Source organism: Bubalus bubalis, chromosome 15 (genome assembly GCF_019923935.1).
Source record: "Bubalus bubalis isolate 160015118507 breed Murrah chromosome 15, NDDB_SH_1, whole genome shotgun sequence".
NCBI lineage: Eukaryota > Metazoa > Chordata > Mammalia > Artiodactyla > Bovidae > Bubalus > Bubalus bubalis.
Genome location: NC_059171.1, coordinates 28,525,805 through 28,553,387, shown reverse-complemented (window position 1 = coordinate 28,553,387; position 27,583 = coordinate 28,525,805). Strand labels below are relative to the sequence as shown.

Genomic DNA, 27,583 nt, shown 5'->3' with positions numbered 1-27,583 from the left:
TATCTCTCAGCCAGGGTTTCTGCATAGCTTTTCACACTTACTTCCAAATGCAGAATTCTAATCTGCTACCTTTAATATGTATGACTGTAGCTTTTTCTACCACTGTTTCTGTTGACCTTGGAAACAGTTGAGTGTTACTCTCAAGCAGATAAGCCACAAGCATTCAATAAATGCCCTATCCAGTTACATTTGATTTTCAAAATTAAGCTGTCATCAAGCTTCTGTTATATTTTGGACACTTTCCAATGTCTAACTTTTTCTTCCAGTTTTTACCTTTGTTTTCATGGGGTATTCCCATCATCATTGTTCTCCTTTGGCATTACTGAAAAAAAATTTATTTTTTCTTCCAGAGCATACTTTCATACTTTTTAAAGGTTTATTGACACAAGAAAATATGACATATTTGAAGTGTATATCTTAACAAGTTGTGGCATATGTATACATCCATAAAGCTCTCACCATAATCAAGCAAATACACATAAAGTCACCTCAAAATTTCTTCATGTTCCTTTTAAATATCCTCTACCTTTTTTGTTTTCCTGTCCCAGAGATATATTGTTTTGCTTTCTATCACTAGCGATTAGGCTGTATTTTTAGGAATTTTATTAAAAAAAAATTAATACAGTTTTTTTTTCTGGCTTATTTCACTCAGCATACTTGTTATGTGATATATTCGTGTGGTTGTATGTGTCACTGGTTTATTCCTTTTTAGTGCTATGTTTTCATTTTGTCATTTTGCCATTATTTAGTCCTTTACCTGTTGATTGACCTTTGGTTTGTTTCCAGTTTTGGATTATTCCAAATGAATCTTGTATAAACATTGCAAACAAGTATTTTTTTTTAATAGACTTATGCTTTCATTTATCTTGGGTAAATATCAAGGAGTTTAGTGGCTAGGTTTTATAATTTAGTTTTTGTATAATATTAGTATTTTAAGATTCACCAAATAGTTTTCCAAAGTGATTGTGCCACTCAAAATCCTCACTGCAGTGCATTTGAGTTTCAGTTACTCTAAATCCTTGCCAATATTCCTTTTACGTATCTTTGATTGGTTGATGGTGATGGTTTCATAGGAGTATATATATGTATCAAATTTTATTAAAACATACACATTAAAAGTACTTACAACATTATGATCAATAAAATTATGATGGTCACTTAATTTTTTCTGTGGACTGTAATTTTATTTTAAAATATAGATATATACATGCATTCATTAAATTTCCACAATGTGTGTGTGTTTTCTCCCAGCTCATGCTTTAGTATTTGTTACAGGTATTACCAGATTTTAAAATGCTACCCTTACCTGGTATATATACTACATTTGATTCTTTTAAAGCCACAGTAAGATTTCATATGTAAAGAAAATGAGACAACAATTTCAGAAATGCACATGTGTTTAGTCTCTAACTGAAATCTCATTTTGTGCTGTGCCACACTACTGATTAACAAATCATTTACGAGACTTTGATATATGTGTGTGTGTGTGTATAGCATCTGAACAGAACCTAGAGTTTCTGAAGCTCCTAGATTCTTTGCTCCTAGCCTCTACCAGCATTGTGTGCAGCCACTTGATTGGTTACCTGAACAACAAAGGTAAAGCGTAGCCAGACAGCAGGAATGATGAACAATGTCTTCTGCTCCGTAAGTGGCTTTTAAATACAAAATGTAGCCACTTGAATATCTGTCTTGGCAGACAGCTGGAGGGTGTGCCACAGCCCAGAGTGGACCAAAGCCTGACTTCACTGCTGTAGGGGGTTTTATTGAAAGTTCCCAAAGAACATAATACACTAGCCAAGATGCTGGATTTGGAAGCAATGGGGCTAGGCTAGACATCTGGTAGGTGAATTGCGAGCAGCAGTTATATACTGTAGCCATTTATACCAGCTGTTTCTCTCCATTTGCCAAATTGTTACATGGTATTCTAACTAAAGTGTATGTATCTGAAAATTAGAGCTTCACTATTGTTTTTAAATGTTTCATATTATAACTTTTATAATTAATACAAGAAATACTGATAACATAATTGCCAATGAAAGAAGGAATGTACTGTAAGTCCTTAAATATAAATTATATCACACATATTAGCATGGCTGTAAATAGCTTTAAACCTTTTATAACCTGTTATGAGACAAAAGATATCTCTCATCAAGGATGATTCTCAAGGTATTCAGGAGACTATTAACAAAAAGTCTAGAAAAATAATTGTGTGAATCTAATTCAAACATAATAGTTGATATAAAAATTTTAATGGAAGCAAATAAACATAAAGTTGAACAGGTTTTATTTGGACATATATAAATTTTGTTTTAATAGTTATTTAAACACTTCACATTTATTATAGTCATATGGGAAAAAATGTTATTAAGTTTCCAAGTTATATATAGATTCTCCTACATTCTCTGTAATTTATTGCAGTTAGGAGTACCTGTAGCATCATTTCATATGGATGGATGCTGTGAAATTTGGTGAGTGCTGCCCAAGCAAATGTAATATCAAATAGCAGGTAGTGATCAACCATTGCTTCCAGCCTCCTGTGTAAAGATAATATTCTTTTGAATGTTCTTTTTAGCAGATACTGTTCACTTAAAAAATTAGGACCCTGTCAGAAAAGTTATAACCACTTTCAGTACTCGATAGGAATTATAAGGTGATCCATCTAAAAAAGTAGGGAGGTCATCTAAAATTTTGAGTTACTTTAAGTCCAGTCCACAATATTGAGAAGTTCAGTCAAATTAACTTTTGAATTTTCCCCATAAGCCATGGAAGCATAGATAGCCAAAGAGTGAAATGGTTTCCTAAAACAGTGATAGGGGAGGAATTTTCAGGCATTAACATTTTTCCTCCCTCTTAAGTACACATGCAGCTTGCATATTAAAGGAACCCAATTCTGTATATCTGCATGAGCAGCAGTATTCCTGATGTTTTAGGAATCTTTTATAAAAATATTTTTCATTTGCCTTCCCTTCTCTGCTGCTGCTGCTGCTACTCCTAAGTCGCTTCAGTCATGTCCAACCCTGTGTGACCCCATAGATGGCAGCCCACCAGGCTCCCCCATCCCTGGGATTCTCCAGGCAAGAACACTGGAGTGGGTTGCCATTTCCTTCTCCAATGCATGAAAGTGAAAAGTGAAAGTGAAGTCGCTCAGTCATGTCCGACTCTTAGCGACCCCATGGACTACAGCCCACCAGGCTCCTCCACCCATGGGATTTTCCAGGCAAGAATACTGGAGTGGGTTGCCATTGCCTTCTCCAACCCAAACAATTGGGGAGGGCAAATCACTTTAGTGAGACTACCAACTCAAGAGCTAACTCCTCTTCAGAAAGTGGAGTCTTAACTGCTGGATCACCAGAGAAGTCTCAAGGGTCATTTTTTTTAATTAATTAATTTATTTTAATTGGAGGCTAATTACTTTATAATACTGTGGTGGTTTTTGCCATACATTGACATGAATTAGCCACAGGTGTACATGTGTCCCCCTGTCCTGAACCTACCTCCCACCTCCCTCCCCATTCCATCCCTCTGGGTTGTCCCATACACCATTTTGCTCAATGTTTCAGCTGCTCTGGACTCTTAAATTTCTAAAGATACAAACAACACAATAAAACTAAGGATTTTGCTATATTCTTTGCCTACAATATTATTTTCCTACATATCGACTAAGGTTATAACTTCACCTCTTTTAAATCATTGTTCATGTGTCACCTTCTTCAGATCAGATCAGATCAGATCAGTCGCTCAGTTGTGTCTGACTCTTTGCTACCCCATGAATCACAGCACGCCAGGCCTCCCTGTCCATCACCAACTCCCATTTAATATTCAATCTTAGCAAGTCTCCAACATTTCAGTTATTTTCTGTGGCTCTCATTATCATACTAAATTATTATAAATAAAATTTATTTTGTAGATGTATTTACTATTTTATGTTTGTCCCTTTCAGTAGGGTTAAGTATCATAAAGAGAGGAATTTTATTTGATGTTTTACTCATTGATGAATCCCAAGCACAGAGAAATGGGCTTCCCAGGTGACACTGGTAAAGAATCCACCTGCAGGAAGTGCAAGAGATGTGAGTTTGGTCCCTGAGTTGGGAAGATCCCCTGGAGTAGGGAATGGCAACCTGCTCCAGTATTTTTGCCTGGAAAATTCCCCAGACAGAGGAGCCTGGCAAGCTACAGTCCATGGGGTTGAAAAGAGTCAGACACAACTGAGCATGGCACAAGCACAGAGAAGAGCCTCTGGTGTAGAGTAGCCATTCATAAATTTTCACTGAATGGATGATAAATGTATGTATGAATGATGTCTTTTAGAAGGAAATGTGCTTTTCCGGTTCATTTAGTGATTTACAAATGGTCTGTCAAATTACCCTTCACCTAAAAATCAGAAAAGAAATATGGAGGTAGTTTCTGCAGTAGGTCTCTGGAATAGTGGAGTGAATTTTTCTTTCATGAATTAAGTTTTCTCAAAAGAAACATGATTGGAAAAAAAAAAAAAACAGTGCATATATTTAGTTTAATAAACAAAGCCTTAGCAGGGCTTAGAGAATGAATGTTCATAAGTTCTAAGTTAGTGCTGCTGCCGCTGCTGCTGCTGCTAAGTCGCTTCAGTCGTGTACGACTCTGTGTGACCCCACAGATGGCAGCCCACCAGGCGCCACCGTCCCTGGGATTCTCCAGGCAAGAATACTGGAGTGGGTTGCTATTTCCTTCTCCAATGCATGAAAGTGAAAAGTGAAGTCACTCAGTAAGTGTCCAGCTCTTCGTGACCCCATGGACTGCAGCCTACCAGGCTCCTCTGTCCACGGGATTTTCCAGGCAAGAGTACTGGAGTGGGGTGCCATTGCCTTCTCCCTAAGTAGTGCAGTGCATGGTTTGACTAAAACCCAGGACCCTAGAAAAGAGTATATGTGTGTGTGTGCTAAGTCATTTCGGTCATTTTTGACTCTGTGTGACCTCATGGACTGTAGCCCACAAGGCTCCTCTGTCCATGACATTCTCCAGGCAAGAATACTGGAGTGAGTTGCCTTGCCTTCCTTTAGGAGATCTTCTCAACCCACGAATTGAACCTATGTCTCTTACGTATCCTACATTGGTAGACAGGATCCTTACACTAGTGCCACCTGGGAAGCCCCAGAGAAGGGCATAAAACTATAGTAAAAACTAAAGAAACAAAAATAAGCAATCTTTAAACCATTAATTCAACTTAATTTTTTTCCACTTAATGAAAGATACCTTGCTAAATATAGTAGTCATTTTGAGGATAATTATTCAAGAATATTAATTTCTTGTAAATGAATAATATTTATGCAGAGGTAGACTTGTGAAAATATAAACCTTATTTTATTGAGATAAGCAATTACATTAATGGGACTATTTCAGTACTTCCTTTTCTTTCCTATTCAATTATGATACTATTACTACTTCTCTCAGCAACATTGGTACCCTCTGAAAGTGATACTGTTGTAATGGGCTCTCTAGAGGAACTAGGGATTCCTTCAGCTGCTGTTTCTACAATTTTAGTCACTTCCTTACTGTATTTCTTGAGTCAAAAGTAGTTGGAATCTCTTGGAAATTTTATATCTTTACATTTGTAGGGGGAAAAAAAACCCCAGCAATTTCTCAGAGTGTTATTCTCCTCAAACTGTAGTATCATTTGATTTGACCATGGGGCAAGTTTCAACCTGGACAATCAGAGCATAGAGGGTTAAGACTTCCCCTAAATAGTACTGAGGATTGATGAAAGGTAGAGACAGAAAAGGGGACCTAAATGGAAGCAAAGCTTTCACACTTTACTCAAAATGTTTTTATCAGTAGACTGCTAATAAATATATCTATTACAATATCCAGAACAACCAATAAGCAAAATATGCAAAGATATATTCAAAAACACAAGAACTGTTAAGTAACTTGGGAAGACAAAAGGAACAAAAGAAAAACAAGCAGAGGAAACCAGGAGAAGACAAATAAAATGACAGGTTTAAGAGCTGATATTATCAACAATTGCCTTAAATAGAATGGAGGAAAAAAATATGACCAAACTGTACACCATGTACACGTGACTCCTCCAAATTTAATAACAAAGGTAGATCAAAGCAAAATGGTGGGAAAAGATATACCATACAAATATTAAGGAAACACATGCAGAGAAGTAGACCTCAGAACAAATAAAATTGCTAGAGACAAAAAGGGTCAATATACACTAGTACAATGATCAACTCACGGAAAAGCCATAAAGGTTTTAACTGCGTATTCGCCAAAAGTGAGACCTAAATACATTAAGCAAAATCTAATTAGATAGAAGGATAAATCAATATCTTATGATTATACAGTGGAAGTGAGAAATAGATTTAAGGGACTAGATCTGATAGACAGAGTACGTGATGAATTATGGACCGAGGTTTGTGACATTGTACAGGAGACAGGGAGCAAGACCATCCCCAAGAAAAAGAAATGCAAAAAAGCAAAATGGCTGTCTGAGGAGGCCTTACAAATAGCTGTGAAAAAAAGAGAACTAAAAAGGAAAGGAGAAAAGGAAAGATATAAACATCTGAATGCAGAGTTCCAAAGAATAGCAAGGAGAGATAAGAAAGCCTTCTTCAGTGATCAATACAAAGAAATAGAGGAAAATAGTAGAATGGGAAAAACTAGAGATCTCTTCAAGAAAATTAGAGATGCCAAGGGAACATTTCATGCAAAGATGGGCTCGACAAAGGACAGAAATGGTATGGACCTAACAGAAGCAGAAGATATTAAGAAGAGGTGGCAAAAATACACAGAAGAACTGTACAAAAAAGATTTTTATGACCCAGATAATCATGATGGTGTGATCGCTGACCTAGAGCCAGACATCCTGGAATGTGATGTCAAGTGGGCCTTAGGAAACATCACTACAAGCAAAGCTAGAGGAGGTGATGCAATTCCAGTTGAGCTATTTCAAATCCTAAAAGATGATGCTGTGAAAGTGTTGCACTCAATATGCCAGCAAATTTGGAAGATTCAGCAGTGGCCACAGGACTGGAAAAGGTCAGTTTTCATTCCAGTTGCAAAGAAAAGCAATGCCAAAGAATGCTCAAACTACTACACAATTGCACTCATCTCACATGCTAGTAAAGTAATGCTCAAAATTCTCCAAGCCAGGCTTCAGCAATATATGAACCGTGAACTTCCAGATGTTCAAGCTGGTTTTAGAAAAGGCAGAGGAACCAGAGATCAAATTGCCAACATCCGCTGGATCATCGAAAAAGCAAGAGAGTTCCAGAAAAACATCTGCTTCTGCTTTATTGACTATGTCAAAGCCTTTAACTGTGGGGATCACAATAAACTGTGGAAAATTCTTCAAGTGATGGGAATACCAGACCACCTGACCTGCCTCTTGAGAAACCTGTATGCAGGTCAGGAAGCAACAGTTAGAACTGGACATGGAACAACAGACTGGTTCCAAATAGGAAAAGGAGTACGTCAAGGCTGTATATTGTCACCCTGCTTATTTAACTTATATGCAGAGTACATCATGAGAAACACTGGGCTGGAAGAAGCACAAGCTGGAATCAAGATTGCTGGGAGAAATATCAATAACCTCAGATATGCAGATGACACCACCCTTATGGCAGAAAGTGAAGAGGAACTAAAGGGCCTCTTGATGAAAGTGAAAGAGGTGAGTGAAAAAGTTGGCTTAAAGCTCATCACTCAGAAAACAAAGATAATGGCATCTGGTCCCATGACTTCATGGCAAATAGATGGGGAAAGAAGTGGAAACAGTGTCAGACTTTATTTTTCTAGGCTCCAAAATCACTGCAGATTGTGACTGCAGGCTATGATTTTTCCAGTAGTCATGTATGAATGTGACAGTTGGACACTAAAGAAAGTTGAGTGCTGAAGAATTGATGCTTTTGAACTGTGGTGTTGGAGAAGACTCTTAAGTGTCCCTTGGACTGCAAGGAGATCAAGCCAACCAATCCTAAAGGAGATCAGTCCTGGGCGTTCATTGGAAGGACTGATATTGAAGCTGAAACTCCAATACTTTGGCCACCTGATGTGAAGAGCTGACTCATTTGAAAAGACCGTGATGCTGGGAAAGATAGAGGGCAGGAGGATAAGGGGATGACAGAGGACAAGATGGTTGCATGGCATCACCGACTCAGTGGAGATGAGTTTGGGTAAACTCTGGGAGTTGTTGATGGACAGGGAGGCCTGGCATGCTTTAGTCCATGGGGCCACAAATAATTGGACACAACTGAGTGACTGAACTGAACTGACTGATAAATGTACAAACATACAACTGTAATTGGAGAATTTGACATGTCTTTTTCTTATTTCTTTTTCTTTTTTTTTTTTAAATTTTATTTTATTTTTAAACTTTACATAACTGTATTAGTTTTGCCAAATATCAAAATGAATCTGCCACAGGTATACATGTGTTCCCCATCCTGAACCCTCTCTTATTTCTTTTTCAAGCTCTATTAAAGTTTATTAAGATTCTCATATTGGCATAACTTTAGTTAAGAACAACCCTGATCACAATCACACCAATTGCTATGTATAGCTTAAATGTGAATGGATTACTTCTCTTAAACAAGATTAATTGGGGAACAATTTGTGAATGAATATTATGTCCAAGAATGTGCATAATAAATATTTAGTATAATCACTTATATTCCTGATTCATTGGTTTTGATAATGAAATAATTGAAAATCACTAGTAGACTCTGGGTAGAGAAGGAAATGGCAACCCACTCCAGTATTCTTGCCTGGAGAATCCCAGGGACAGAGGAGCCTGGTGGGCTGCCATCTATGCGGTCGCACAGAGTTGGACACGACTGATGCGACTTAGCAGCAGCAGTAGACTGTGGTGAACTTGATAAAACATAAAACTTGATTTGATAATGATAAATTGTATGTGGTTAAGCAATACAAGCCCAGCAGTATATTAAAAAAGCATCTACTTTTTTTTTAAGAGTGAATAGGAAGCATGCATTTTTAATAAGAACATTTAAATTATACTCTTTGTAATAAAAATAATTATCCTCCAACAATTGAAATTTAAAATATAAAATTAAACAAAAGATCAAAACTATATTTAGTCAAAATACTCCAAGTGAGACAGATTTAAAGATTTTAAGCTAACAATAACTGTGAAAGAAAGGTTGAAATATGCTAAATTATTCAGCAAATAATTTTATGTTAAAGACTTTTCAAAGAGAAGACTAAAGAACATACCTCACCTGTAGGCATAAAAGTGTTAATTCAAATTATATGTTCCTCTTGGAGTTTTTGGTTTTACTGATATATAATTCATATATCATGTAATTTGCCCATTTAAAGTGTACACTCAATGGTTTTAAAAATATATTCAGAAAGGGCACCTATTGCCACTTTCTAATTATAAAACACTTTCATCACCTCAAAAATAAACCCCATACTTATCAGCAGTCATTATTTGTTACCTTAACCCTTCTCCCTGCTACCCAAAATACACAGTTTTGTTGACTATTAATGTCTGTATACAGATTTCTCTATTCTGGACTTTTTATATAAATTGAATCATGCAATGTGGTCTTTCATGACTGACTGCTTTCATTCAACATAATGTTTTCAAAGTTCATGTTGTACCATGTATTGGTATTCTATTGTTTTTATTTGTCAAATGGTACCCCATTTTTGAGTATATAATATTTTGTTTATTCATTTATCACATATGAATATTTAATTGGTTCCAATTTTTCCTATTATGAATAACTTTCCTGTGAGCATTTGTGTAAAAGCTTTGTGTGGACAGATTTCCTTTCTTTTGAGTATATACTTAGGAGTAGACTATGCTTAATGTTTTGATGAATCACCAATTTTCTAAAACTATTGCGCCATTTTACAGTCACATCTATAATGTGCGAGTATTCCAATTTGTCTAGATTCTCTCCAATACTTTTGTCTCCAATACTTGCAGACAACCTGGTGAACGTAATGGCCTTTTATTATGGTCTTTATTTGCATTTTCCTACTGCCTATGTGCATGTTGCTGAAATGTGCTTCTTATAATTATAATATCAATATTTTAAAAGAAGAAAACATTTTAGAATACTTATATAAACATTAAATAGTGACTCTGATGACAAGAAAAAAGGTAAATGTTTAATAAAAATTCAGGTTTGGGGAAATCCAATTACACATTTCACCAAAGATACCATTGCCTTTTCTTTTCTTGGGCAGTTAAGATGTGTCAGGGGAAGGCCATATTAATATGTTTCATACTATCAACGGAAAATTCCCCATTATTCTACCCCTGAAAAATATCTGAGAAGAAAAATATTCTGAAATAATCATGCAATATGTTGACTATTTTATTTTAATTTTGTTATGTGAACAATTTGTTGATACAGTAACACTTTATCACTTCAAATTTATGGAGGAATTGGGTTAGCTGAATCCTAAATAAGGATAAGCTTACTCAATGAATATTATAAAGAGAAGGCTATCTCTTTTTGTCTACCAGCGATACATTTTTTAGATTTCCTTAAGTTCCTGATCCAATTCTTCAAGTTGTAGGGCTATTATCAAGAGCCCTAGTACCTCTGAAGCGACTTAGCAGCAGCAGCAGCAGCACCTCTGTATAGTAATTTAGGTCCTTTAAGAAGCAGATGCTGTGATGGAATAGGAAATAAAAGAGATTTGTTAGGGGAAATGCCTGTTTACATTTAAGGCAGCAGGAATCAGCGAGGAAAACTTCCAGATCATAATAAAATTTGATACTTTTAAAGGGAAAGGGGTGAGGAAGAAGAACTGGGTAGAAAGTGAAAGTCACTCAGTTGTGTCCGACTCTTTGCAACTCCATCGACTATACAGTCCATGGAATTCCCCAGGCCAGAATACTGGAGTGGGTAGACTTTCCCTTCTCCAGGGGATCTTCCCAACCTAGGGATTGAACCCAGGTCTCCTGCGTTGCAGGTGGATTCTTTACCAGCTGAGCCACAAGGGAAGCCCAAATTGAGTAGAAAAAGGCTTAAACTGCAGTGTGACACTGAAAGAATATTAACAAGACCCCTAATGAGTTTGAAAACAAACTATCAATTAGAGAAGTTCCATGATGTGTATGAATTAAGAAGTTCTTATACTTTCATTCAGTTATTGACTGGGAGCATCCTGGAAATAGTGGCAAGAGGATTAATGACAGATTTCATGGTGCAGCAGCAGGACGCTACTATCAATTTACTACATTACTTACAGTAGTTTCCCTCTTAAATGGAGATACGGGTGGCATACATCCATGGTTTCCATAGCTCATCCTTTACATAGTATAAATTCACTTCTCTGTCTATATTTTTAGAACAGTTCTTTCATTGTTTCTATGCAAAGCTTAGAAGAAGGAATTTAGTTAGATAGACTATAGGCCCCACCACTGCAGTTGACCTCAGGGCTACAGCTGGTACTCACTTTCTTTTCTTCCATTCATACATTCTAAATTTTCCTCACTCTTACTTTCATTTCCATGATTTTGTTAATCTGGCACTATGAGCTAATTGCTTGTTTCTGTAGGGTCTGTACCCTGGTGGTGAAAATCTTCTCATGGACAGTGGCACTGCTGCACACGATCATTGACTTTCATAATTTGGTAAGGTAACAGCAGGTGTTAGCGAAGTAGGATCTCACCAATACTCATCTCTGCTCCCATTGTGTTTAAAAAAAAAAAAAGGTATCACTGTCTTCTGTTAATCTGCATATCCCTGCCAGAATAATTGTTTTGCTATCCCTTACTAGGCTCTGGAAACCAAGCATTCAGAATGTTCAGGTAGAAGTTGTAGTAGGCAGTTGATTAAAACTTTACTTTATCTCTTGGGCTTCCCTGGTGGCTCAGATAGTAAAGAATCTGCCTGCAAAGTGGGAGACCCGGGTTCAATCCCTGGGTCGGGTCAGGAAGATCCCCTGGAGAAGGGAATGGCAACCCATTCCAGTATTCTTGTCTGGAGAATTCTATGGACAGAGGAGCCTGGCAGGCTGAAGTACAAGGGTTGCAAATAGTTGGACATGACTGAGTGACTTTCACTTTATCTCTTGGCAAACAATGACCCCTCATCCTTTTGGACCGTATCCTCTAACTTCATAGGGCTAGTGTTGAAAGTTTAGAGCTTCCCCAGTGGCTCAGCAGTAAAGAATCTTCCTGCAGTGCAGGAGATGCAGGAGACATGGGTTTGATCCCTGGGTTGGAAAGATTTCCTAGAGTAAGGCATGACAACCCACTCCAGTATTCTTAACTAGAGAATCCCATGGACAGAGAATCCTGGAGGGCTACAGTCCATAAGGTCACGAAGGGTCAGACACGACTGAAGTGACTGAGTATGCATACTGGTTGAAAGCTTGGAAGCACAGATTTCCCCAGTAGATCACTGGAACTAATGATAACTGGGGACTCTCTTGCTTTCGAACTTGGACCACATATTTTACCTCCTTTGACCTTCAGTGAAGAAGTGAAGTCACTCAGTCATGTCCTACTCTTTGCGACCCCATGGACGGTAGCCTACTATGCTCCTCCGTCCATGGGATTTTCCAGGCAAGAGTAGTGGAGTGGGTTGCCATTACCTTCTCCAGAGGATCTTCCCAACCCAGGGATCGAACCTGGGTCTCCTGCATTGTAGGCAGATGCTTTACCATCTGAGCCACCAGGGAAGTCTTTGATTTTCAGTAGTCATGTCTACTAAGTCGCTTCAGTTGTGTCCGACTCTGTGTGACCCCATAGATGGCAGCCCACGAGGCTCCCCTGTCCCTGGGATTCTCCAGGCAAGAACACTGGAGTGGGTTGCCATTTCCCTCTCCAGTGCATGAAAATGAAAAGTGAAAGTGAAGTTGCTGAGTCTTCTCCAACTCTTAGCAACCCCATGGACTGCAGTGTCTGACTTGATGTCATGTTAAAGTACCCTACCTTCAATTTATGACACCCAGTTAATCCTCTGTGAGCCTTCTAGAAGTCATAATATATCACCAAGACTTGTAATTTCTATGGCAATGTTTCTGAATACAGCCTTCTGCCCAGTACTCACTTGCACAACTGAGTTAAACTAATCAAAGCTGTACCCTGCTTGGCCCATTGGTGAACTGAAGGATCTTTGGAGATAAACTACGTGCTCAGAGCATGTGAATGCAGTACAGCTGCAAAGGAATCTGAGTTTCAGCAAAGTAAGGAAGAAAGATATGGAAATGGAAAATGCTATTGAAAATTGCTACATTGATTTCCCAGGCAAGAGTACTGAAGTGGGGTGCCATTGCCTTCTCCCGTGTAATGTAAGAGAATAACAATAAATAAGACCTGCATCAGTGAAATTCTTATCTACTTTAACTTCTAAATGGCTATCATCATGTCTCCTTTAGATTAGAATAAAATCCTCCCAACTCAAATATTTGCCTTTTGTCTTGCCTTGTTCATTTCCAAAGTCAGAAGTTTATATAGCAAATGTGATTATGTAACTCTACTGTTAAAACCATTCATTGCCTTTCTACTGCCTCCAGTCCGCCTGTCAGCTATATTTGCTATGGCAGGCATTCATCATGTGAGCTGTTAACTCTGCAGGTTTTCAAAATCTCTGTGGGTCCAAGACCCTGCCTGATCTTGCATTTGTTTACTTCTCGCTTCAGTAGCACATATACTAAAATTGGAACAATACAGAGAAGATTAGCATGGCCCCTGTGCAAGGATGACATGCAAATTGGTGAAGTGTTCCATATTTGGGGGCTTTCCTGGTGGCTCAGAAGGTAAAGCATCTGCCTGTTATGTGGGAGACCCAGGTTCTATCCTGGGGTCGGGAAGATCCCCTGGAGAAGGAAGTGGCAACCCACTCCAGTACTCTTGCCTGGAAAATTCCATGGATGGAGGAGCCTGGTAAACTGCAGTGCATAAAATTGCAGAGTCGCACACGACCAAGCAACTTCATTGCTTCTCCATTCTCTTTTGGGGCTTTCCTCATTGCTCGCTGGTAAAGAATCCTCCTGCAATGCAGGAGACCCCAGTTCATCCCTGGGTTGGGAAGATCCACTAGAGAAGGGATAGGCTACCCACTCCAGTATTCTTGGGCTTCCCTTATGACTCAGCTGGTAAAGAATCCTCCTGCAATGTTGAAAACCTGGGTTCAATCCCTGGGTTGGGAAAATCCCCTGGAGAAGGAAACAGCTAGGCCTGGAGAATTCCATGGACTGTAAAGTCCATGGGGTTGCAAAGAGTTGGACACGCTGGGCTACTTTCACTTTCTTTCCAATTTCAAACTATTTCTTCCAGTCATTCTGAACTAACTTGAGGACTTCAGTTCACAATTCTCTACCTAGAAATTTCATGGAGATTAGAGTCAGAAGGACTGATTCTACTTTTTCCACCCCCAAAGCCTTTGACTGTGTGGATCACAATAAACTGTGGAAGATTCTGAAAGAGATGGGAATACCAGACCACCTGACCTGCCTCTTGAGAAACCTGCATGCAGGTCAGGAAGCAACAGTTAGAACTGGACATGGAACAACAGACTGGTTCCAAATAGGAGAAGGAGTATGTCAAGGCTGTATATTGTCACTCTGCTTATTTAACTTATATGCAGAGTACCTCATGAGAAACGCTGGGCTGGAAGAAGCACAAGCTGGAATCAAGATTGCAGGGAGAAATATCAATAACCTCAGATATGCAGATGACACCACCCTTATGGCAGAATGTGAAGAGGAACTAAAGAGCCTCTTGATGAAAGTGAAAGAAGAGAGTGAAAAAGTTGGCCTAAAGCTCAACATTCAGAAAACTAAGGTCATGGCATCTGGTCCCATCACTTCATGGCAAATAGATGGGGAAACAGTGGAAACAGTGTCAGACTTTATTTTGGGGGGCTCCAAAATCACTGCAGATGGTGATTGCAGCCATGAAATTAAAAGACGCTTACTCCTTGGAAGGAAAGTTATGACCAACCTAGATAGAATATTGAAAAGCAGAGACATTACTTTGCCAACAAAGGTCCATCTAGTCAAGGCTATGGTTTTTCCTGTGGTCATTTATGGATGTGAGAGTTGGATTGTGAAGAAAGCTAAGCACCAAAGAATTGATACTTTTGAACTGTGGTGTTGGAGAAGACTCTTGAGAGTCCCTTGGACTGCAAAGAGATCTGGCAGTCCATTCTAAAGGAGACCAGTCCTGGGTGTTTATTGGAAGGAATGATGCTAAAGCTGAAACTCCAGTACTTTGGCCACCTCATTCGAAGAGTTGACTCATTGGAAAACACTCTGATGCTGAGAGGGATTGAGGGCAGGAGGAGAAGGGGATGACAGAGGATGAGATAGCTGGATGGCATCACCGACTCGATGGACATGAGTCTGAGTGAACTCCGGGAGTTGGTGATGGACAGGGAGGTCTGGCGTGCTGCGATTCATGGGGTTGCAAAGAGTCAGACACAACTGAGCGACTGATCTGACTGACTGAATGAGCAAGTACTTTTTCTGTAACTTTGTTTTCCTTATCTCAGTAATGCAAATTTTTTACTGGCTTGTAAGCAATTCTCTGTTTGTCTACAAATATGAGCTTTTTTTTTTTTTTTTTTTTTGCAAGTAACATAAAATGTGCTCAAGCAGAGGAACTGCAATTTAAATAATAATATTTTAAAGGGGATTTTGAATATTTTGTTACATTGTGGGTATTAGTAAATCTTTCATTCTTACATATATTTATATAATTTGCTTCAAAATTCTTTTGAGGCAGTCTGGGAAATTGTGGGACTCTATAAAGATGATCAAGCATTTTATTATTTTTAAATATACTGCAGAAATAAGTGAAGCAGCAACTGAATAAGTGCAAAATGTAGATTACTGTGAAAGCATGATTTTCTGAATGATTTCCTGCTGTGATAAAAGAATAGTTATGGAAATGACTGATCTTATTTATGATCATTTATTTAAAATATAAGTGTGAAGACCTGTGAAATTAAAACCATGCTAATATTCCCTCATTATCTATTTTACTAATAGGTGCTCTTAGATTCATATATCCATGACAGTAAATAATGAGGAATTAATCTTTAGTTTGGTTTTTTACTTTGAGAATTTTCTGTTCTGAGGCTGTACTTCTCAGACTAAAGGGAAGAGAATATTTTCAGTAAGTGGAAACTTTCAGAATCTTTTGAATCACACTAACATTAAATAGGTGTCTATTCTAGACTGTATCCATTTTCCGAGCAATATAGATAGGAAAAGCACCCTTTTATGAAGGTCAGATACACTTGTTAGGAGCTATGTACTATGAGCATATTATTAGTGAATCTCCATGGCGTTAGTTGCCAAAAGAAAATGGACGTATTATCCCTCTGAAATTCTGACTAGTTCTAAATACCTTATCATTAGAGACATAAAAACATTGGTAATATTACTCCAAATACATAAATTCTTAATAAAACTAAAATTAGAGAAAATAAAGTAAGCATCTTAATTATCAGACATTACTGTGGTCCTTTACACAGTGGGAAAACAAAACTGAATTCCAAATAATTCAGAAACTCTAGAAGGAGTGTAAAATTTATGAAATTTATATCAGTAATATGCATTAGCTTAATTCATCTTTTCTTAGCATTACAGTTTGATGATCAGTTTCTAAGTGTAAAATGTCAAAAAAAAAGAGGTGACTGGTAATTTGATTAAATTTTGAAATATCACCTCTCTTAAATTATGGTTGATAGTATTGCACCCAGTATGCCATTGTTGCATTGTCAATTTTAAATGGATATAGGATTTATAAATCTATAATAAAATGTACTAAAGGATTTTTTTTAAAGATGCCTGTATCAAACTGCATTGAATGCCTTCTGAATTCTTTGGTCATAACAGTAAATTGATGGCATTACTATCACTTCTTGGCAACAAATCATGAAAGAAAGGCTGAGATACAGGGGAGAAGCTTTATTCACACACACAATTTCAATAATACAAGGGGAGTATACCCAATTACCAGTAAGCAAATTGGTTTTTGTAGACATGTTCTATATTTCACAAGCTTTCTCCATTGTGAAAATTTCAACCAAAGATATTAAATATAGATGTGCACACATAGAACAATTCTCTAATCAATACCACAGGACTTGGAGACAAATGAGAAACAATCTGCTTCATGAAAGCAGGAACTAAGTTCCTGTTTATTGTAAGTTTGCTTATGCTTTTGATTTACCATTATGCACTTTTTCCTGCAGATTTCTGAGACCTCCAGAACTCAGTGAGCAATCACATTTAAAGTTTAAAGTAAATTACCATTGAATTACATAAATGTTAAGAATACCATGTGTGCATGTGTGTGTAAGTAGCTACACAGAATTCAGATTAGAAAGAATGTAAATGGTTCAAAACAATAGGACTAAAAAGTAAGACTTTTTAAAGATAAATTAAAAGGAGGTGTCCAGCTCTCATTTTAGATCTAGTATGGGCTTCCCTGGTAGCTCAGCTATAAAGAATCAGTCAGCAATGCAGGAGACCTGGGCTCGGTCCCTGGATTGCACAGATACCCTGGACGAGGGCATGGTAATCCACTTTAGTATTCTTGCTTCGAGAATTCCATGGACAGAGGAGCCTGGCTGGCTGCAGTCCATGGGGTCACAAGGGTTGGGAACAATTGAGCAACTAAGAACAGCATAGCACATGCATATTTATAGAGATAAAGATGTTTTATTTTTTAACAGCATGTATTTTCAACCTTCTGTTCCTTATAAAAGCAATTTTTGAAACAAATACACTAAAAAAAAAAATGTACCGTTGGTAACATTTTCTAAAGAAATGCTTAAGATTAGTCTACAGATTTGGTCTTTGAATTCCTTGTCTTTGTGATACAAGCATTCTAATTCTAAAATCAATTTTAGTACAATATTATTGCTTTTCTTTAGAGTATATTAAAGGATTTGGCTCCATTTTGTTTTTATATTTGCCTAGGAACATCCTTTAAACTTCATTCCTTTTTCTTCCCCATTTGCCCCACGTCTGAGAAAGGTAATGTGAAAGACTGGCTGCTGGATTATTTGCTACAGTGAAAAGTTCAAGCCATATAAGTCCTAATTCCACAGAAACCCTCATCTAGGTTCCATCCTTAAACTTCATAAAAACCTAAAGACAGTCCTTTTTTCCTCCTTTCTCTTCTACAAGCCAGTTTTCAGAGCAGTTTAGGAAGTCTGCACTACTCTCCCCAGAAAGCCTTATCATTTTAATAATAAACCTTTCCCAAACCTCTTGGGATATGCATGTTGGTGGGAGGGGCATTATCAAGGTCAACATTTAAACCAAATTTTGGAATCCATTCTGACTCTGAAGAGTAAATACAGTAGTGAGCACACTATACTCATTAATATACTCTTAAACATAAGAATAATTAAAATTTATGTTGTCATGATTTGATTTAAATATTATCACATTATAATTAAAGTGCTGCAACTATATGAAAGAAAATAAAATGGAAAACATACAAATACTATGTACTTATTGTGTATTTAGGGGCTTCTGTGATAGCTCAGTTGGTAAAGAATCTGCCTGCAATGCAGGAGACCTGGGTTTCAACCCTGGATTGGGAAGATCCCCTGGAGAAGGTAATGTTTGCCCACTCCAGTATTCTGGTCTGGAGAATTCCATGGACTGTATAGTCCATGGGGTCACAAAGAGTGGAGCAGGACTCAGTGACTTTCACTTTCATTGTGCATTTAAACTTAAAACTGTTTCTAAAGAATTTTAATTGCTATAGAGTGATGCACTTTTCTATAATAAAATGTAATCCATTAAAATGAGAAAAAAATATGTTAAATGGGTATTCAATTTTAAATGTTATTTGAATGTTATTCATTTGGAAAATTGTAAAATAAGCATGTTAAGTAGTCATGTACTGCAAAATAATAAATTTATTTCCATAATATGACATGGCAGAATTTGTAATATGTTAGAGAGAATTACCTGCATCACAGTGCATGAGTCTGTTTTTTTTTAAATTAACTATTATTAATGTCCTAAAGAAATGACATCAATAAAATTATAAAAGCTGTAATTGATGATGGGAATGCCGATGTTAATTCCTCTCTGCAGTAATTGTTTTAGTCAGATAATAGTGTTTATTGTAACCTGATTACATTAAGAAATGCTGGCATTTTATATCATTTGTTATTTGAAGTAAAATTGATAAGACCAAAATCAATGAATTTCTAATAGAAATGAAATAAAATGATTGTCCTAATGTTACATGTTAATATCTAGGTTTTTTGACAAATAACTTTTTTTTTTTTTTTTACATCATGCAACATATTATGCTCTTTTGGTGATTTTGGTCTCTTTCATGGCTATAAAAATGTGCTGTTGACACCCAAGTTCACGTCTCTGATCATGAAATTTATATTCAACTACCTATTTCAACATTATTTGTGTGTCAGACTTTTTGAACTCGTATATACAAAACTGTACTTGTAAGCAACCTTCTCTTTCTCAGGAATTGTTTTATTAGGTATTTAAGCCAAAATAGTTGGAATTATCTTGTTTAATATTTTCCCTCATAGGTCATATCTAATCTGCTCTCTAATACTTCCAACTTTATTCCCAAAATATACCCAGAATCTGATCATTTTTCAGAACTTAGACTTATATACAATTATTATGACCAACCTAGATAGCATATTAAAAAGCAGAGACATTACTTTGACAACAAAGGTACGTCTAGTCAAGGCTATGGTTTTTCCAGTGGTCATGTATGGATGTGAGAGTTGGACTGTGAAGAAAGCTGAGTGCCAAAGAATTGATGCTTTTGAACTGTGGTGTTGGAGAAGACTCTTGAGAGTCCCTTGGACTGCAAGGAGATCCAACCAGTCCATTCTAAAGGAGATCAGTCCTGGCTGTTCATTGGAAGGGCTGATGCTGAGGCTGAAACTGCAATACTTTGACCACTTCATGCAAAGAGTTGACTCATTGGAAAAGTCTCTGATGCTGGGAGGGACTGGGGACAGGAGAAGAAGGGGACAACAGAGGATGAGATGGCTGGATGGCATCACCGACTCAATGCACATGATTTTGGGTGAACTCCAGGAATTGGTGATAGACAGGGAGGCCTGGCGTGCTGCGATTCATGGGGTTGCAAAGAGTCAGACACAACTGAGAGACTGAGCTGAACTGAACTGAGGCCAAGCTATCATCTTTGTTTACTTGCATTACTGCAGTAGATTCCAAGTTACTCTACCTTTTAATAATCTTTACTTTTTCAGTCTATAATCAACAAGCAGTAAAAGTGATTGTGATATAACTTCAATCAATTATATCACGCCAGTGTCTCCCCGTCGCATAAAAACAAAATCCTAAAATTAACTTTAGGTTCTATATGATCAGGCTCTTGTTATTTCCCTAAATGTCTGCTCTTATGTTTATATACTCATCTAAAAAAATGCCAGTTAAATTTCATCTCAGGACCTTTGCACTGGTCGTTTTCTTCACTTTAGATGTTCTTACACTAAATATCTGAAAGTCTCAGTTCCTTACCTCCTCAGTTTTTCACCTCTTTCTAATAATTTTTATGTAAGAATCTATTTTCATGTACTTTCAACTACTAGTTGAAAGTGCACATTTTAACTAGTGCACAATTTAAAAACCTACTTATAGATGGTGGTGGTTTAATATATTTACAACTAATAATGAGTTTCCCTCATATCCCTGGGTGGCCAAATAGACTACATAATCTTTGTGCTGTTAAAACTCCCTATGCATTATTTTCCCTTTCCCCATTCATGGTGCTCAAATCATCAGAGCCTCAAGAGATAAAAAGGCATCTAAATCATCGTTTCAAGTAATATTACCACTCATAAGGACAATTAATTTGGAATCTATATGAACAAACAACTTTCATATCATTTGGGCTGCATACTTTATGGTGTATTTCTTAAAACAATGTTTTCTTCATTAATACACCATTCTATATAAAATCCAGAGAAGGCAATGGCACCCCACTCCAGTACTCTTGCCTGGAAAATCCCATGGGCAGAAGAGTCTGGTAGGCTGCAGTCCATAGGGTCGCTAAGAGTTGGACACAACTGAGCAACTTCACTTTCACTTTTCACTTTCATGCATTAGAGAAGGAAATGGCAACCCACTCCAGTGTTTTTGCCTGGAAAATCCCAGGGATGGGGGAGCCTGCTGGTCTCCCGTCTATGGGGTGGCACAGAGTTGGACACAACTGAAGCAACTTAGCAGCAGCAGCTATATAAAATCTCTATCTTTGGCAATCCTGAAGCCTTTCTTTCTCTAATTTTTGGCCTTGGCATTTGTCAATTGTAATGTATACAATGTTTTACTTATTTACCTGTGCATTATACCATGGTTTATATAAAAATGCTTCTAATGTGGTCATTTTTAGGATCTACTCCAGCAATCTGCTTTTTTTCCCAACTCCAAGACTTTCTCTTTTGGGAATACCAAAAATTTCAAAACCTCTTCCTGTGCAAGCATTATATATATTTACAGTATTTTCAAGCAATGAAACCCAAATCTGTCTCTATTTCTGATTCACTTGGATGCTCATCTATACTAAAAACTACTAATATAGTATCAGACTGTCACTGCTATTTATTTGAATTAAAGATGAATATTATTTACTTTTTTCCTTAAAAGAATGAAATGCCAGGAATGACAAGAAATTTCTGTGATCAAACTTTTGTTAATATTATCTAATTTCCATACCTTAGTGATAAAAATGGAAATTCTATATAAATAATATCCATACCCCCTCAATTAGAATGTATATTTTTAAGGATAGAAGATTTTGTCTGTTTTGTTCGGTGCTATATCATAGCACCTAGATTTGTACCTGACAAGTGGTAGGTAATCATTATATATTTATAGATTAAAGAAAGAATAAATATTTTTCTACCTATTTGATGAATGAAACTATCACAGTTTAAAGAGTGTGGTCTTTGTAGTTGAATTGGTCTCTAAACCTGAAAAACTACATACTGGGTACTTGGATTAGGTAGTCACTGAACCACTCTGTGTTAATTTTCTCAACAATAAAGTGGACATGATAATAGTAATAAAGCTAATCTCGGTTTTTAAGAATTCAGTGAAAAAATTCAGGCAGTATTCTATGAACAGAAACTAGGGTACTTTTAACATATAAGATATTAATTTTAATCTGACATTTTGGGATGTTTTTCCTTTGTATCACATATATAAGTTGATATAGCTTAAAATAAAGTTTTAATAATTTTGTTTATGATTGTTTTCATAAGCTTATAATTATGGGACTCTCAGATTGGATACCAATATAATCTTTGAAATATGTATTTTTAAAGTTTCCATTGCATTTATTCTTTGTAATGTTTCCTAGAACCTACATTATGAAAGAACAAACACTGATTCTTTTTTTTTTTTTCTTATTACATGGTCATACTGTAAAGCCATTTCAAAAGTTCTGGAAAATATTACCATCTAAACTCTTGGCTTCCTGACAGTAGTCTTTTTTTTTTTTTTTTTTTTTTAGCTTTTTTTGTTTGTTATTAATTCTAGGGGGGAGACATGATAGTTTCTATTTTTGATAATTGATCCTGACATAATTCCATGTGAACCAGGTAGAGAAGACAAAAAGTAGAAATATATACAACCAAAGGATATATGATGGAAGAAGAGTCACTAGAGAAAAGTGAATAGAAAGTATATGTTATATTTTTTGTGTACTAATTTGAAATCCTCCTAATTTAGACATATCTTAATTTTCAGATTTAAGTGAAAATGCATGCACTAGCAGATTAATCTGGAGATGTAACACCTATTCTTGGAATTCACTCACTATCTGTTTTCTTAGAATTTTAAATTCTTCCAGAAACATGTAGAAATAAATGAAATGTTTCAGAGAGAACATTTCTACAAAGTTTCAGGATTTAATTTTTTTTCTTTTTTCAAAATGAAAGAGATTTGTTATCCTAGTGTTATCTTCACCATTTGTAAAGAATTAAAGGCAAACATTTTCCAGTGGTCTAAATTAATAGATTCCAGATATTTATAGATCCCTCCTTGTTTCACAACAGCTAAATGAAAATTTTGCTTCAGAAAGCACCATATTTACTTTATTTTTAATCTCTGTGATTATACCTAATTAGTAAACAAAACACACAATAAAAACTCTCAATGTATCAAAATTATCAAAGAGCAGAACTTAGATAAAAAGACAGCATATTAGCAATGCCTTAACATCTATTTCTGCTTTGACTATGCCAAAGCCTTTGACTGTGTGGATCATAGTACACTGTGGAAAATTCTTCAAGAGATGGGTATACCAGACCACCTTACTTGCTTCCTGAGAAATCTGTATGCAAGTTAAGAAGCAATAGTTAGAACCGGACATGGAACAACGGACTGGTTCCAAATTGGGAAAGGAGTACATCAAGGTTGTATATTGTTACCATGCTTATTTAACTTATATACAGAGTACATCATGAGAACTACTGGGCTGGATGAAGCACAAACTAGACTCAGGATTGCAGGAGAAATATCAATAACCTCAGACATGCAGACGACACCACCCTTGTGGCAGGAAGTGAAGAGGAACTGAAGAGGCTCTTGATGAAAGTGAAAGAGGAGAGTGAAAAAACTAGCTTAAAACTCAACATTCATAAAATGAAGATCATGGCATCCAGTCCCATCACTTCATAGCAAATAGATGGGGAACCAGTGACAGACTTTATTTTCTTGGGCTTCAAAATCACTGCAGATGGTAACTGCAGCCATGAAATTAAAAGACACTTGCTCCTTCGAAGAAAAGTTATTGACCAACCTAGACAGCATATTAAAAAGAAGAGAAACCACTTTGCTGACAAAGGACATCTAGTCAAAGCTATGGTTTTTCCAGTAGTCGTGTACGGATGTGAGAGCTGGACCATAAAGAAGGCTGAGTGCCAAAGAATTCATACTTTTGAACTGTGGTGTTGGAGAAGACTCTTGAGAGTCCCTTGGACCACAGGTAGATGAAAGCAGTCAATCCTAAAGAAAATCAGTCCTGAATATTCATTGCAAAGATGAATGATGATGAAGCTGAACCTCCAGTACTTTGGCCACTCATTGCAAAGAACTGACTCATTAGAAAAGACCCTGATGCTGGGAAAGATTGAAGGCAGGAGATGGACGACAGGGAACAAGATGGTTGAATGGCATCGCTGACTCAAAGGGCATGAGTTTGAACCAGCTCCGGGAATTTGTGATGGACAGGGAGGCTTGGCATGCTGCAGTCCATGGGGTCGCAAGGAGTGGAACACTACTAAACAATTAAACAGACTGACTATTAACCTTTATACATATGAATTGAAGTGAGAGTTGCTCAGTCGTGTCCAACTCTTTGTGACCCCATGGACTATAGTCTGAGAGGCTCCTCTGTCTATGGGATCTCCAGGCAAGAATACAGGAGTGGGTTGCCATTTCCTTCTCCATCTGACCCAGGGATAAAACCTAGGTCTCCCGCATTGCAGGATGATTCTTTACCATCTGAGCCCATATAAAAGTAGACCATATAGTAGTTTATTTCATGATGTTCTAATGGTTAGAGCAAAACATCTGTCTTTAAATCTCTTGTAACACTACTGATAATATCTTTTTACTTAGGAATTCTATCAGTTTTTAATAATATTCATATGTAATAACATATAAGTGAATGCTTAGTTTCTATCACTGCTCTTATTAAGAAGAAATTCATTTGTATAATATCTGTATTATTTACTATATAAGATTATTAAAAGTTTCACACAGACTTATGGTCTCCAAATAATGTCACAGTCTATAAACTAGTACAACCTGAAGCACAAGTTAAGCACTTTTTGCTACCTAATAATTATTTTAATATGTTTAGTTTGTTGCCCTTCCCATTACCTTCATGTAACCTTTTCCATATACTTAGAAGGGTGATTCCTCTAAAACCACCTAAAATTTCAGACAGGTTGAGATTATAGAGGTGAAAAATCCTCCATGTTCAGATGCTTAATATTTCATGTTTTGTTCCCACTAATCATTAAATCACTCAATATTTATTGTAGTTATATACAGTTGTACCCAGGTGGCACAGTGGTAACCAATCCACCAGCCAATGCAGGAGACACGGGTTTGATCCCTGGGTGGGGAAGATTCCCTGGAATAGGAAATGGCAACCCACTCTAGTATTCTTGCCTGAAAAATTCCATGCAGGAATCTGGCAGTCTACTGTCCATGGGGTCGCAGAGTAAGACATGACTGAGCAAATGTACGCACACACACACACGCGCGCGCGCGCACACACACACACACACACACATTCAGATGTGCCACACACTGTTTCATTAGATATGACTATAATAGAGAACATGGCAAATGGAGACTCTGCTCTTGTCTGAATCACATTTTAATTAGAGAAGGAGAAAAATCAATGAAAGATGTAAATGTCACTGGTGCCATAAAGTAAAATTGCCACGGTGCAAAGAAAGCCATAAATTAGGGATTTTGATGAAGAAACCAAAGTGTAAGACACTTAGAATGTTTCTGTATACATGAGAAAGAGCCAGGCATGAGAAGACCTGAAGGGCACATCTTCCCTGATAACCATAAGAACTCTTAATGGGGAAATGTTTAACAGTTTCTGGAAGTCAGGAACAAAACCATCTGGAGTATAGTGCTCTAGGTAAACAGTGGTAGGCCACATATCGCATATATAGGCTAGGGATAGATCAGGCTGGTGCGCACATGCTAAATCACTTCAGTTGTGTCTGACTCTTTGTGACCCTATGGACTGTAGCCCGCCAGGCTTCTCTGTCCATGGGATACTCCAGGCTGGAGTGGGTTGCCATTTCATCCTCCAGAGCATCTTCCCCACCCAGGAACTGAACTCAGTATGTGCGCTCAGTCATGTCCAACTCTTTGTGACCCCTATGGGCTGCAGCCTGCCAGGCTTCTCTCTCCATGGAATTTTCCATGCAAGAATACTGGAGTGGGTTGCCATTTCCTACTCCAGGGAATCTTCCCCACCCAGGGATCAGACCCATGTCTTTACCACTGAGACACCTCTGAAGTAATAAATGGAGCTAACATTAATTATAAGAAAGGAAAAATGGAGGCATTAATATAAAGGTTGATCATACAAGATATTTATAAAGAAGTGACGTTTTAGTGTGTACAAAATCAGTTTCACAGTAAAGCTTGGAGAAATTTTTTTCAGGCATTTTTATAAGAAGATATTAAGATATATGAACTATTAACGTTGATTTTGTTAATTTCTTCTAAAGTCATAATGTTCCCAACAACTTTGATTGTCAGGTACAGTGAATCATCTAGCTGACTCAAATAAAGGAACAGAGGAACACGTTAGAACATAAAGTAAAATCCCCCGGGATTTCAAATCAGTGTTTATCTTTAGAGGAAGAGAAGCTACACAGTCTTAGTTGCCAAGATCCAGTCTCCTTTCTCAGGGCATGCATGCTTTTTCTTTTCCTGTTGTCTCTCATGCTTTTTACAGTCTCTATCATATCCTCATTTCTTCACTAACTCCTTGTTTTCTTGGAAGATAATTTTGCTTGCTTGTAGCCCAGCATGATCCTTATGTTGTTGTTTAGTCACTCAGCTTTGTCCAACTCTTCTGAGACACCATGGACTGTAACCCACCAGGCTCCTCTGTCCATGGAATTCTCCAGGCAAGAATACTGGAGTGGGTTGCCATTACCTCCTCCAGGGAATCTTCCCCACCCAGAGATCAAACCCACATCTCTGTGTCTCCTGCATTGCACTCAGATTCTTAACTACTGAGCTACTGGGGCAGCCCAAACATGACCCTTGGCCCTAAGTAAATACAAACTCACATTCAAGTGGCCACTACTAAGGGGTTATAGCAATGGACAGTTTTCAGAGAGAAAACAATAGATAATAGGTAGCTTGTCATCTGTTGGACTGATTGCTTTACTTAGTTGTGTTTAACCTTGTTAAAAATAAGCAGTGGCCTAAGTAACATGTCTATATAGACTACAATGCTACACTTTGTTCCTTTCTTCTGGCTGATTATGAGGCCAATTAATTCAGAGTGGTAAATGGCATTTCATTAAGTTCAAAGTAACTTTCAAATATCCATGTTTCCATATCCCTTAAGTTCAGAATGTATTTATTATGATCTTGCTATGTAGCAGCTATCATTCTAAGTTTTGGAGGGTCTTCAAGTATATATATAGAAAGAAAACCAAGTTCCAGTAAGAGAAGAAAGAAAATTATTAAAAAGTATAGAAGAAATAGCATAAAAGTAAAGAGATTGCTAAGGACATGGATTATACTATTTTAAATTAATTGACTTTATTAAGAAAGTGGAATTTCCTTAAAAGACTTGGAATAGTCATGCTGGATGATAAGGTATTCAGACAAAGAGAAGGGTAAGTAAAAAATCACTGGGGCAGGAATATGCCTGCTCTGTTGGACAGGCAGAGGACAGGCAGATAGCTTGACCATCGTGATCAAGAGACAGATTGGAAGATAAGACCAAGGGGTAGAAGACAATTTTTGTATTCAGGTACCAAATAATAATACCATGAAGATTCCTCCAAAGATCCTTACAAAGCCTTTAAATCTCACTTGTGCCCTCGATCTTATTTCTCCCAAGTCT

At 37.2% G+C, this 27,583-nt stretch overlaps 2 non-coding genes across 2 annotated transcripts; one reads left to right on the top strand and one right to left on the bottom strand.

Annotated features, from left to right (window-relative positions):
- Positions 1 to 12,579: 12,579 nt before the first annotated feature.
- TRNAC-ACA lies at positions 12,580 to 12,651 on the bottom strand. The gene has a single exon. It is a non-coding gene; the product is annotated as a tRNA-Cys (tRNA).
- A 954-nt stretch (positions 12,652 to 13,605) lies between these two features.
- On the top strand, positions 13,606 to 13,708 carry LOC112579257. Its single transcript, XR_003103756.1, has one exon. It is a non-coding gene; the product is annotated as a U6 spliceosomal RNA (small nuclear RNA).
- Positions 13,709 to 27,583: the final 13,875 nt, after the last annotated feature.